General features: G+C 48.3%; 1 pseudogene; it reads left to right on the top strand.

The window, feature by feature from the left end:
- The first annotated feature begins 8,346 nt into the window (after positions 1-8,346).
- Positions 8,347-14,175, top strand: LOC148293059 (uncharacterized; annotated as a pseudogene).
- Positions 14,176-14,793: the final 618 nt, after the last annotated feature.

The following is a 14,793-nucleotide window of genomic DNA, read 5'->3' as shown; positions in this document are numbered from 1 at the left end:
GCCCAAAACTTGGGCAACATCATAATATGGTGGGAGGAGTCATTTAGTGTGTTTTGAGTGAATTCCAAACACTAGAACTTTGAATTACCCAAACCACTACAATTTGGAACAAACTGCCTTGTAATTGAATTGTCCAATTTCTTGCACCTATTGATTTCAGATCGAGCCCAAAACTTGGGCAACATCATAATATGGAGGGAGGAGTCATTTGGGGAGTTTTGAGTGAAATCCAATCGCTAGAAGTATGGGATACACCAACCACTCCAATTAGGAACGGACTGCCGTTGAACTTGAATTGTCCAAGTTCTTACACATATTGATTTCGGATCGTGCCCAAAACTTGGGCAACATCATAATATGGTGGGAGGAGTCATTTGGTGAGTTTTCAGTGAAATCCAATCGCTACAACTATGAATTACCCCAACCACTCCAATTTGGAACGAACTGCCCTTGAACTTGAATTGTCTAATTTCTTACACCTGTTGATTTCGGATCGAGCCCAAAACCTGGGAAACATCATAATATGGTGGGAGGAGTCGTTTGGTGAGTTTTGAGTGAAATCTAATCGCTAGAAGTCCGGAATACACCAACCACTCTAATTAGGAACGAAGTGCCGTTGAACTTGAATTGTCCAATTTCATACACCTATTGATTTCGGATCGAGCCCAAAACTTGGGCAACACCATAATATGGTGGGAGGAGTCATTAGGTGTGTTTTGAGTGAAATCCAATTGGTAGATCTATGAATTACCCCAGCCACTACAATTTGGAACGAACTGCCTTTGAACTTGAATTGTCCAATTTCTTACACCTATTGATTTCGGATCGAGCCCAAAACTTGGGAATCATCATAGTATGGTGGGAGGAGTCATTTGGTGTGTTTTGAGTGAAATCCAATTGGTAGATCTATGAATTACCCCAACCACTCCAATTTGGAACGAACTGCCTTTGAACTTGAATTGTCCAATTTCTTACACCTATTGATTTCGGATCGAGGCCAAAACTTGGGCAACATCATAATATGGTGGGAGGAGTCATTTGGTGTGTTTTGAGTGAAATCCAATCACTAGAAGTACGGAATACACCAACTACTCCAATTAGGAATGAACTGCCGTTGAACTTGAATTGTCCAATTTCTTACACCTATTGATTTTGAATCGAGCCAAAAACTTGGGCAACACCACAATGTGGTGGGTGGAATCATTTGGTGTGTTTTGAGTGAAATCCAATCGCTGGAACTATGAATTAATCCAACCACACCAATTCGGAATGAATTGCCTTTGAACTTGAATTGTCCAATTTCTTACACCTATTGATTTCGGATCGAGCCCAAAACTTAAGCAACATCCTAATATGGTGGGAGGAGTCATTTGTTGTGTTTTGAGTGAAATACAATCGCTAGAACTATGAATTACCCCAACCACTCCAATTTGGAACGAACTGCCTTTGAACTTGAATTGTCCAATTTCTTACACCTATTGATTTCGGATCGAGCCCAAAACTTGGGCAACATCATAATATGGTGGGAGGTGTCATTTGGTGTGTTTTGAGTGAAATCCAATCGCTACAACTATGAATTACCCCAACCACACCAATTTGGAATGAATTTGCTTCGAACTTGAATTGTCCAATTTCTGACACCTATTAATTTCGGATGGAGCCCAAAACTTGGGCAACATCATAATATGGTGGGAGGAGTGATTTGGTGAGTTTTGAGTGAAATCCAATCGCTAGAAGTACAGAATACGCCAACCACTCCAATTAGGAACGAACTGCCGTTGAACTTGAATTGTCTAATTTCTTACACCTATTGATTTCGAATCTAGCCTAAAACTTGGGCAACATCATAATATGGTGGGAGGAGTCATTTGGTGTGTTTTGAGTGAAATCCAATCGCTTGAACTATGAATTACCCCAACCACTCCAATTAGGAACGAACTCCCGTTGAACTTGAATTGTCTTATTTCTTACACCTATTGATTTCGGATCTAGGCCAAAACTTGGGCAACATCATAATATGGTGGGAGGAGTCATTTGGTGTGTTTTGAGTGAAATCCAATCGCTAGAACTACGGAATACAAGAACAACTCCAATTAGGAACGGACTGTCGTTGAACTTGAATTGTCCAATTTCTTACACCTATTGATTTCAGATCTAGGCCAAAACTTGGGCAACATCATAATATCGTGGGATGAGTCATTTGGAGTGTTTTGAGTGAAATCCAATCCCTAGAACTATTAATTACCCCAACCACTCCAATTTGGAACGAACTGCCGTTGAACTTAAATTGTCCAATTTCTTACACCTATTGATTTCGGATCGAGCCCTAAAGTTGGGCAACATCATAATATGGTGGGAGGTGTCATTTGGTGTGTTTTGAGTGAAATCCAATCGCTAGAAGTATGGAATACACCAACCACTCCAATCAGGAACGAACTGACGTTGAACTTGAATTGCCCAATTTCTTACACCTATTGATTTCGGATCGAGCCCAAAACTTGGGCAACATCATAATATGGTGGGAGGAGTCATTTAGTGTGTTTTGAGTGAATTCCAAACACTAGAACTTTGAATTACCCAAACCACTACAATTTGGAACAAACTGCCTTGTAATTGAATTGTCCAATTTCTTGCACCTATTGATTTCAGATCGAGCCCAAAACTTGGGCAACATCATAATATGGAGGGAGGAGTCATTTGGGGAGTTTTGAGTGAAATCCAATCGCTAGAAGTATGGGATACACCAACCACTCCAATTAGGAACGGACTGCCGTTGAACTTGAATTGTCCAAGTTCTTACACATATTGATTTCGGATCGTGCCCAAAACTTGGGCAACATCATAATATGGTGGGAGGAGTCATTTGGTGTGTTTTTAGTGAAATCCAATCGCTAGAACCATGAATTACCCCAACCACTCCAATTTGGAACGAACTGCCTTTGAACTTGAATTGTCCAATTTCTTACACCTATTGATTTCGGATCGAGCCCAAAACTTGGGCAACATCATAATATGGTGGGAGGAGTCATTTGGTGTGTTTTGAGTGAAATCCAATCACTAGAAGTACGGAATACACCAACTACTCCAATTAGGAATGAACTGCCGTTGAACTTGAATTGTCCAATTTCTTACACCTATTGATTTTGAATCGAGCCAAAAACTTGGGCAACACCACAATGTGGTGGGTGGAATCATTTGGTGTGTTTTGAGTGAAATCCAATCGCTGGAACTATGAATTAATCCAACCACACCAATTCGGAATGAATTGCCTTTGAACTTGAATTGTCCAATTTCTTACACCTATTGATTTCGGATCGAGCCCAAAACTTAAGCAACATCCTAATATGGTGGGAGGAGTCATTTGTTGTGTTTTGAGTGAAATACAATCGCTAGAACTATGAATTACCCCAACCACTCCAATTTGGAACGAACTGCCTTTGAACTTGAATTGTCCAATTTCTTACACCTATTGATTTCGGATCGAGCCCAAAACTTGGGCAACATCATAATATGGTGGGAGGTGTCATTTGGTGTGTTTTGAGTGAAATCCAATCGCTACAACTATGAATTACCCCAACCACACCAATTTGGAATGAATTTGCTTCGAACTTGAATTGTCCAATTTCTGACACCTATTAATTTCGGATGGAGCCCAAAACTTGGGCAACATCATAATATGGTGGGAGGAGTGATTTGGTGAGTTTTGAGTGAAATCCAATCGCTAGAAGTACAGAATACGCCAACCACTCCAATTAGGAACGAACTGCCGTTGAACTTGAATTGTCTAATTTCTTACACCTATTGATTTCGAATCTAGCCTAAAACTTGGGCAACATCATAATATGGTGGGAGGAGTCATTTGGTGTGTTTTGAGTGAAATCCAATCGCTTGAACTATGAATTACCCCAACCACTCCAATTAGGAACGAACTCCCGTTGAACTTGAATTGTCTTATTTCTTACACCTATTGATTTCGGATCTAGGCCAAAACTTGGGCAACATCATAATATGGTGGGAGGAGTCATTTGGTGTGTTTTGAGTGAAATCCAATCGCTAGAACTACGGAATACAAGAACAACTCCAATTAGGAACGGACTGCCGTTGAACTTGAATTGTCCAATTTCTTACACCTATTGATTTCAGATCTAGGCCAAAACTTGGGCAACATCATAATATCGTGGGATGAGTCATTTGGAGTGTTTTGAGTGAAATCCAATCCCTAGAACTATTAATTACCCCAACCACTCCAATTTGGAACGAACTGCCGTTGAACTTAAATTGTCCAATTTCTTACACCTATTGATTTCGGATCGAGCCCTAAACTTGGGCAACATCATAATATGGTGGGAGGTGTCATTTGGTGAGTTTTGAGTGAAATCCAATCGCTAGAAGTACGGAATAAACCAACCACTCCAATTAGGAACGAACTGCCGTTGAACTTCAATTGTCCAATATCTTACACCTATTGATTTCGGGTCGAGCCCAAAACTTGGGCAACATCATAATATGGTGGGAGGAGTCATTTGGTGAGTTTTGAGTGAAGTCCAATCTCGAGAAGTACGGAATACACCAACCACTTCAATTCGGAACGAACTGTCGTTGAACTTGAATTGTCCAATTTCTTACACCTATTGATTTCGGATCGCGCCAAAAACTTGGGCAACACCATAATATGGTGGGAGGAATCATTTGGTGTGTTTTGAATGAAATCCAATCGCTAGAACTATGAATTACCCCAACCACTCCAATTTGGAACGAACTGCCATTGAACATGAATTGTCCAATTTCTTACACCTATTGATTTCGGATCGAGCCCAAAACTTGGGCAACATCATAATATGGTGGGAGGTGTCATTCGGTGAGTTTTGAGTGAAATCCAATCGCTAGAAGTACGGAATACACCAACCACTCCAATTAGGAACGAACTGCCGTTGAACTTGAATTGTCCAATTTCTTACTCCTATTGATTTCGGATCGAGCCCAAAACTTGGGCAACAATGACCTGCACGACGTGCTTGAGGCGTTAATGCAGCAAACCCACTGGCCACAAATAAGCATTTAATGCACGAGGGAAGGTGGGAAGTAACTGAAGTCAGGTTTTGGCGACAGAAGACAGAGTGATTAGACGTAGACATTCTCACAAGAATTCTTGCAGCTTGAGAGATTAGGTCACCAGCTATCAGAGCAATAAATGTGTCTCCACGGCCAGAAGCTCAGAACCCACGATCAAGAGCGGCGGCCGAGATTCACCAGGATATATGGGGTCACACCACCATGCTTCACGATCCCAAATGTCGATTGGACCACCCACTTGCGCTAATCAGACTCCACTATGAGTAATTTCAGCCTCGATTACTCATCCAGGAACTCTTCCTATAAATACAATGCTCGAGCTACATTCAAAAGGTTCAAACACCAAACAAAAGCCTCCCACGGAGCAACTTATATTTTCCTGTAATGCACTTTCAATATTTTGCTTGCTTTCCTAGGAGTAGTGATAGTTTGTAAGGAAAATTCATTCATCAATATATCATACGACCCTTGATTTTAAAGGCGCCGGAGCACCATCCCTGTTATTCGCTCACTCACCCCAGATATCATACGACCGTCGCTCCCTGAGCAGCGCGCTGGAGCACCGCTCAAAACCCACCAAACAGCACCACCCAACGGCCTTGTAGTTCAGGCCTTGAACCTAACAGCCGAGACTAGTTCCTCTCTCGGCTACAATCGTTTGATTAGAAGACGAGTTCAAACAGGCGCACCACTCAACCATTCTATCCCCATCAACCAACTCGACGCACGGTAGACCGTGCTGGCACGCCCGCGCACAACCGACCCGCACCCAAAAGCAGGAAACCGCGTGTCAACGGACATCCCCTCGGCCCGGAACCCCAGGCCGTGATATTTGCACCGCAGACACTTTTGGCACGCCCGATGGGACACTTGTCAAAACTTATGGTGGAAACTAGGGCACAGGCAAAGCTCAAAAACAAAGCAGTCGAAATGACTTCTGAGACTCCTGAGTCCACTTCACCAATCACCATCACCGAGACCGAACATACGGTCGGGATCTCGGCCAGCGTTCCAATAATGACGGATCGTACGGCCGAGTCCATGCAGGAACGGGCAGTAGTGGAGGAGCTGATGTCCAAGCAGGCCTGCAGGATAGAAACATCCTTCATGGCCGCAATGGACAGGTTCTCCTCAGAGCTGCGAACGCTTTTTCAGGAGAGGATGCCGGTAGCCTCGCCCGCGACACCTCCCAGAGCCGGACCGAGGAGCCAAGAGCGCGAGAGAATCGAGCCTTATGGCGAAAGCAGCAGCCTCGGCGTATCGGCCCACACCCAAGCATCAGGCTACGGCCAACATTCTTTGCCGCCGACAAACAGCTGGGGGCGAATTCGGGACCAACCTACTCGGCAGAGACGACGCGCGGACCACTCCATGCTTTGGCCGTATCACTAGGGCACGGCAGCCTCGCGCATCCTGTGATCCATCCACTCTGCCCAGTTCACACTGCGGCCGTCCACACCCATCATGGCCCAAGCAATGAGACAGCCGTATCATCACAGTAGTACGGTCAGAGCAATCTGACTGTTTCACCACCATTACAGGCGTCGTTGTTTTCATTAGGCTCTCACCTTCACTACGGTTCGGCCAATCCACCGGCAACGCATACGCACCTTGGCCAGACCCACGGCGCTCATCTGGCGTCGCCCAGCGCGGTCATCCCGGGCGAGCCCCTTGTTCAAGTGGTCCAACAGGTAAGGCCACAGAACGAGGTGCAACAGGTCACGCGGCCGAATGCGGCCCAGCAAGAGGCGCCACCTCAAGGGGTCCGACTTGAAGACGGCCTAGCCTAAAGGCGGCCGGACGTACCAAGATACACGAGGCCGTACCCGCCAGAGATCGACCGAATCCCTTTTCCCCGGAACTATCGATTGCCAGAATTCATGCTATTCTCCGGGGATGGGCAGACCTCCTCCATTGAACACATAGGCCGTTTCACGGCCCAGTGTGGAGAAGCTACGCCTATTTGTTCATTCTTTGACCGGTGCCGCGTTCTCATGGTTCATAAACTTTCCGCCGAACTTAATAAGGGATTGGTCTGATATGGAAAGGGCGGTCCACGAACATTTCTATAAGACCAACCGAGAAATAACGGTCGCCGAGCTGGCAAGGATGAGCCAGGCGTTGGACGAATCACCTCGCGATTACCTACAACGATTCAAAACATGTAGGAATTGGTACCGCACGAACCTACCAGAGAGGGAGTTCGTCAAGATGGCCGAGGAAGGCTTGGAATTCAAATATCGGAAGAAATTCCAGGGAATCGAATTCCGGGACATGTATGACTTGACCAACATGGTGGACAGGTATGCGTCCTTGTTGAAGGAAGAGATGCAGAAGAAGACGGTCTCAAAGGGGACCTACTACAGGAATCCCATCGTTAACTACGTCGAAGCAGACGGCTCCGCAGGGGCCGAGCTGGCAAGGATGAGCTCGGCCGAAGTCAACATAGATAAACCCTTCGTCTGCAAAGGGCTTGTTAAAACTGACAACAGTCGCACAAAAATCCCCGACGCTAAGTTCGCAATGCGGGAGACGACGGCATACACTTTTGACTTAACAAGGGCCGAGGCTATCTTCGACCTACTGTTGGCCGAGAAAATGGTCAAATTATCTTTCGGCCATAAAATTTCGAAACCCGATGAGCTTAAAGGGAAGACGTTTTGCAAATACCACAGTTCTTGGTCTCACAACACCAATAACTGCGTTGTCCTGCGAGACGTCATCCAGAAATTAATAGACGCAAAAAAGCTTCAGTTTCCGGAGAAGGCGGCCATGCAAGTTGGCTCCAAGCCGTTTCCTCCACCTGTCGTCAACATGGTAGACGCCCAACTCCCAGCCGGGTATAGGGAAGCTCGGTGGACGGCGAAAGAAATGGGGCCATTGGCCGAATCGGAGCTATTGCTTTATGAGCAATGCAAGCATGAGGTCGGTCGGTCCAGGCCGCAGGAGAACAAGAGGAAGGCCGCCGAGCCATCTCAGACGACCACAAAGAAAGTTGGTGGTCAGTACGACCGTCGGTCGGCTAGCGGGGCCATTTTCAGCTGACTGGGGCCACAAACTCCCGGTACCTCGATGGGCTACAAAGACGAGGCCGCCCCTAGGCCATTGAAAACTTTCAAACCACCGGTCATACAAGATGACCGTTGGTATCATGCACGGCCTGGGGGCAGGGCCGAACCACTAACGAAAACCTAGCTGAGGAGAATGCAGAGATAGGTTCAGCAGGTTAGAATTCAGACGACCGAGGCCGAAGGCTTCAAGCGCCAAAGAAAAATGGCGGCTACAGACGGGCCATCATCTAAACCGGTTGTTCCCTCAATAGCGAAAACCGCCAGCACTAAGCCTTTGAGGACATGGCGCGCTTGGAAGGACAAGAGTCCCCATGAATCATCGACCATTTCAGTTCAGCCAAAGGCCGCGGTCATGGAGAAAACAGACGAAGGTGCCGTCGACATCTACCGCGGGAGGGACCCCTCTTTCTAGGCCAACGGTTTGTCCTTTCTCAGAGAATTCCATAAGGACCCTTCGGCCATGGATCTGTACGGCATGACCCCTGAGAGCCGTGAAATCGTGGAATTGGCCCTCAAGAACACAAAGGCGGAAGCGCTCCTCATCACCAGCAGTTCTGACTCGGCCATTAAGGCCGTATACCAGGCAAACAGGGAAGCCAGAGCAAGAGGCCTGCGAAGTTACCAGCCCGACCTTGGCGGATCAGAGGCTAAAATCCCCTTCAGTAGGGGCGATTTAGAATATCTCCGCCAGTACTTTACTGTGACCCCGGCGGACACTGTCTTCGTCCTGACGAAGGAGGAAAAGGGCCGGGTAAGCCCCCTAGACGATTACCTTACGGCGAGGGACGCATTGGCAAAGGCTAGACGGGCCCTCAAGAAGGAGGTCGAAGCCTCGGACCCCCCTGAGATCAAAGCATCCACGACCGATAGCCCGGGGACCGCGAGACCTATGATCGAAGGTTTCGGTAATCCTTTTTTCGGGCACGAGGCCGAAGACGAAACCACTTTAGGAATCTCCGATGAGGAATATGAGGGGATCCCTGGGATGATCGAGGAAACGGTCCTCGCCAAAAATGGCTCTGAGGCCGAAGAAGAAGCCGGTAGGGGAAACCCGCGGGAGCCGGAGGAAGTCGGCATCAACATGGTCATGATGCTACCATCCGAGTTTTCAGCCTGAGGGGGACAGACCAACGGCCTGGAGGATGACGTGGCTGAGGAGCAGTTAGATCTAAGGCCAAAGACAAAGGAAGAATTGTTGGCCGTAGCGTTTAACGAGGTGATACCAAGAGACGAGCCGAACAAATACCGGCACTTGAAGCCGTTGTACATCTCGGCTCACATAGAGGATGTGCCCATATCCAAGGTTTTCGTTGACTGTGGGGCGACGGTCAACATCCTTCCTTATTCCTTGATGAGGAAGCTAGACAAGTCAAAGGAGGACCTCATCCCCAGCGACGTGGTCATGAGCAGCTTTGTCGGCGATAAGTCTAAGACCATTGGCGTATTGCCCTTAAAGATTACCGTGGCCGACCAGACAAGGGTTGCGGCCTTCTACGTGGTCGAATCCAGCGTCGACTACAACATACTGCTCAGCCGCGATTGGATCCATCAGTCAGGGTGTATACCGTCCTCTCTCTTCCAGCTATTATTCTTTTGGGACGGCCAGAAGGTGTCTATACACCCGGCCGATGAAAAGCCTTTTGAGGCCAACGCCGGACAAGCTCAGATCTACGATGACGATGTTGGATGGGTTGTTCTCACCGGCCACGATGCAAACGGCCGACCAACTAGAACAACGGCCCAGAAAGTACTGGAGTTAGGCGCCCAGAATATCCGACAGGATTCGGCGCGCGAAGTATTGATCGACATCACCAACCTTTAGATGACAGACAAGGCCACTAAAGAGGAGGGGGCAGCGGCCGTGAAGGATTTGGTAGAAAGACTGCTGGAACATTGGGCGGAGGAATCCTTAAGGCCAAATTCACCAATCAACCTGATCGAATTCCTCCACGAATCGGACGAGATGGACGCTTTGACTTTGGACGACCTAGAAACGGCGCCTGCCGAGATGGAGGATGACTACCCTGAAGTCCAGGACCCTTTGTTAGAAATAAATGTAGGGTCGGAGGCCGAACCACGGCCTCTTTTTGTAAGCGATCTTTTGGATCCTAAGTTAGCGGCTGAGGTTATCGGCCTGCTCCATGAATATAAGGATTGTTTTGCTTGGGATTATCACGAGATGCCTGGGTTGCCGAGAAGTTTGGTCGAACACGAATTGAGAATTAAGGATGGGTTCAAGCCTTTCTAGCAGCCGCCAAGGCGTTTCTCGACCGAGGTACAGCTCAGGGTCAAGGAGGAAATTGAACGGCTCCTTAAGGCCGGCTTCATCCGAACAGCCTGGTACGTTGAGTGGCTAGCCAACATTGTACCAGTTTTAAAAAGGACTGGGCTTTGAGGGTTTGCACCGATTACCGAAATCTGAACCTTGCAACCCCCAAGGACGAATACCCCATGCCGGTGTCAGATCTCCTGGTGGACGGGGCCGCCAAGCACGAACTCTTGTCTTTCATGGACGGCCATGCGGGTTACAACCAGATTTTCGTAGCCGAGGAGGATGTCCACAAAATGGCGTTTAGGTGTCCAGGAGCAATCGGAACCTATGAATGGGTAGTCATGCCATTCGGCCTAAAGAATGCCGGCGCAACATATCAGCGAGCTATGAACCTAATTTTCCACGACCTCATAGGCCGGACCGTTGAAGTCTACATCGACGACGTGGTTGTAAAGTCCCCATCTAAAGCCGACCACGTAGAACATCTCCGGCAAGCTTTTGACCGAATGCGAGCACATGGCCTAAAGATGAACCCAAAGAAATGTGCTTTCGGCGTCACCGCCGGGAATTTCCTCGGTTTCTTGGTTCACCAACAAGGAATCGAGGTAGATAAAAATAAAGCTACGGCCATTATGGCGGCCCCTCCGCCAAAAACCAAGAAGGAGCTCCAGTCCTTTCTCGGCAAGGTCAACTTTTTGTGACGATTCATATCCAATCTCGCAGGGAAAATTCGGCCGTTGTCTCCCTTGCTCAAACTGAAAGACACGGAACGGTTCGTATGGGGGACAGAGCATCAGGCTGCCCTCGACGACATCAAGAAATATTTGTCCCAACCGCCGGTCCTTATGCCGCCAAAAAGAGGGAAACCATTGAGGCTTTACATTTCGGCTTCAGAGGGCTCTATCGGCTGTCTGCTGGCTCAGAACAATGAGTCTGGGTGCGAACAAGCGGTGCACTATCTAAGCCGCACCCTCAACACGGCCGAATTAAACTATTCACCGATCGAGAAATTATGCCTAGCGCTTTATTTCGCGGCCACCAAGTTGCGGCATTATATGCTTCCTTCGGTCGTTCAAATCATCTCCAAGATCGATCTCATCAAATATATGCTTACTCGGCCGATCATACGCGGCCGAATTGGGAAGTGGACGATGACATTATCCGAATTTACCTTTCAATACGTAGCTCAGAAATCGGTCAAGGGCCAGGCATTGGCCGATTTCCTAGCTCATCACCCGACCCAGGGACAAGAAGAGGAGTTGGAGGTCGAGATCGGTATGGCCCGCATGGAAAAGAATTATTGGACCATGTACTTCGACGGCTCCAGCACCGCGGCCAAGTCAGGAGCCGGAGTCGTGATCGAATCTCCTCAAGGGCAAAAATGGGAGTTCGCATTCCAACTCGACTTCAAATGCACTAATAATCAGGCTGAGTACGAAGCGCTCATCATCGGTCTCGAGATTTTGAAAGAAATGAAGGCAACCCGTGTTTTGGTCTACGGCGACTCTCAGCTGGTGATTAACCAACTGACTGGGGAATACCAATGCACGAGCGAGAATTTAGCCATGTATTACGTGACGGCCCTCAACACGGCCGATGGTTTTTCTAGAATTTCCTTTGTTCATATACCGCGCGCCGAGAACGGCGAGGCCAATGAGATGGCCCAGGTAGCATCAGGCGTAAACATCCCGAACACCGACCACGATCGCGTGATAAGGATCGAGAGGCGTACCTTGCCAGCTTTGGCCGAACGGGGAATGGCGGCGCAAGTGTCTTCGGCCGATATCACCGACGAGATCAGCACGGCCGAAGCCGACTGGCGCTACCCCATAGTGAAATATTTGCGTAACCCTTCTGGCAGCCATGAGAGGACTACACGTTTCCGAGCTCGGTGTTATTTGATTTATTAGAACGAGCTGTATCGAAAGGGATCAGATGGCTTATTACTCCTATGTCCCAGCGCCGAGGACATCAAGGTCATCATGACTGAATCCCACGAAGGGATTTGTGGTGCTCACCAGTCTGGGGTCAAGATGAGGTGGTTGGTTCGGAGGCACGGCTATTACTGGCCGACCATTTTAAAAGATTGCATAGAATATGCGAAGGGATGTATCAAGTGCAAAATCTACGGCCCCATACAAAGGGTACCGGCCGAAGCCCTCCACCCGGTTACCAAACCATGGCCATTCAGAGGGTGGGCGGTGGATATCATCGGCAAAATCCATCCGGCTGCATCCAACCAACACGCATGGATTTTGGTGGCGACCGACTATTTCACCAAATGGGTCGAGGCCGAGTCCTATCGGTCAATATCCAGCGCACAGGTGGTAAAATTCTTTGAGAATCAAATCGTTCACCGGTTCGGTATTCCAGAAACTATCACGGCCGATAACGGCCCTGTATTCGCATCGGCCGAGACACGAGAGTACACCGAGAGAATGGGGATCAAATTGATCCACTCAACACCTTACTACCCTCAATCTAACGGACAGGCCGAGGCAAGTAAGAAAGTAATCAAGGGCATACTTGAGAAGATGATCGAGGAAAAACCTAGGGCGTGGCACGACTTGCTCCCCGAAGCTCTTTGGGCTTACCGAATCTCAAAGCGATCGGCCACGGGCACATCTCCTTACGCCTTAACCTACGGTCACAACGCCATCGTCCCAATGGAATTAAAGGTTCGGTCTCTTCGTGTGGCCGAACAGCCTGAACAAGAAAGGGGGAATTATGCACAAGCCATGGTTCAGGAGTTGGAAGATTTGGAGCAATCTAGACTCGACGCCTATAATCTGATGCAGGCACAGAAGCAAATTGCAGCGAGTGCTTACAACAAAAAGGTTCAGCAAAAAGCTTTCGCCGAAGGCGACCTAGTATGGCGAGCCGTGCTTCCTATTGGGACAAAGGACCCTCGGTTCGGCAAATTTTCGCCCAATTGGGAAGGGCCGTTCATTATCGAACAAATTCTTGGCCGAGGTGCATTTCAGTTAAGAGATAGAGATGGGGAGTGGCACAACCTGCCGATCAACGGCCAATATTTGAAGAGATATGCCCCGTCATTATGGGAGACGGCCGTGAAAGAGTTATCAGATTTACAAATGTCAAAAGTGGAGTATGCAACACGACAAAGACAAACTAGAGGAAATCATACTTCATTTTATTCATTTAGTTTAAAAAGGGGGGACACGTTTACAAGGAAACGGCCAGGTCATGGCCAAGTACAAACACACATAAGAAAAATCACATCCTAAATCTACGCGCTTCGGCTCCATGGTCTTCTTGCTAGACAATCAGACGCTTTCCCCCGAGGCAGGACCTCCGCCACCCTATCGACATCAGCCACGGCTAGCCTAAAACCAGGGCTTCACTCCAGGCCTTGGAAAGCGCAAGGGACGTCACTCCGGACACGGAAAGCAATTGCCACTCCAGCCATGGTAAGCAGTCGCCATTCCGGCAGTGGCAGCGGCCGTCGTTCAGGCCGTGGTAGCGGCCATCACTCTGGCCATGGTAAGCGGTCGTCATTCCGGTTATGGTAGGAGCCATCACTCCAGCCATGGTAAGGGCCGTCACTTCGGCCATGGCTGTGACCAGGGTACTCAGCCGCATAACTTCGGCCACGTTGGGGTACTCATACCAGGTCCTCCCATTTTCATCAAACTGCCAAGTCATCTGGACCAGGCCAGGTTGCCAAGTCATGAGACTCAGCAGATATGGCTCCCCGGTTTTGGAAGGGCTGCAGTAGGAACCATTGGGGCAGGTTGAATTAAAGAAGGACGAGGCCCAGGGATCAAAAGGAAGGCTCCAGGATGTTTGAAGCGAGAAGAAAGGTCACTGAGTAATGGAAAGAAGGCTGAGAAAAACTGGGGAAAGTCAGTATGAACCTTCGAAGAACATCAACTCAGAGATTTTGGGAGTGTGAAAGAAAATGCGAAGGAGTTTGGGTTTTATACTGGCGCTGGAGTTCAAAACACAGAGGTATGATTCTAGAAAGATGTAACGGCCTGACAGCGCACTCGGAACACGAGAAGATATGACAGAAACTTGGCGGCCGACGTTTAGATTAGCAAGGAAAAATGATGGCTCGTGCGAATTAAGAGCGCGATGACGTGGTAAATGTCCAGAGACCGTCATTTCACTTGACGAGGCGAGACGACGCCTCGAGTAAGCCTGGGCAATAATGACCTGCATGACGTGCTTGAGGCATTAAATGCGCCGACTGGCCTGCGCATTTAATGCCCCAGTTGTCAATCACTTCAGAAGGAAGGCAAAGGGTCCATCCCTTGGAATCCATTCGGCCCCTACCCATGCCGAGGCCGAAGAATCCAGTGATGTGGGGGCAATGTTTGTGCCTAATAAATCACGGCCATGAGCTGGCCGAAG

Source organism: Prunus avium, chromosome 7 (genome assembly GCF_965620075.1).
Source record: "Prunus avium chromosome 7, drPruAviu1.hap1.1, whole genome shotgun sequence".
Lineage (NCBI taxonomy): Eukaryota > Viridiplantae > Streptophyta > Magnoliopsida > Rosales > Rosaceae > Prunus > Prunus avium.
Note: the sequence above shows the minus strand (reverse complement) of the source record. Positions and strands in the feature narration are given on the sequence as shown.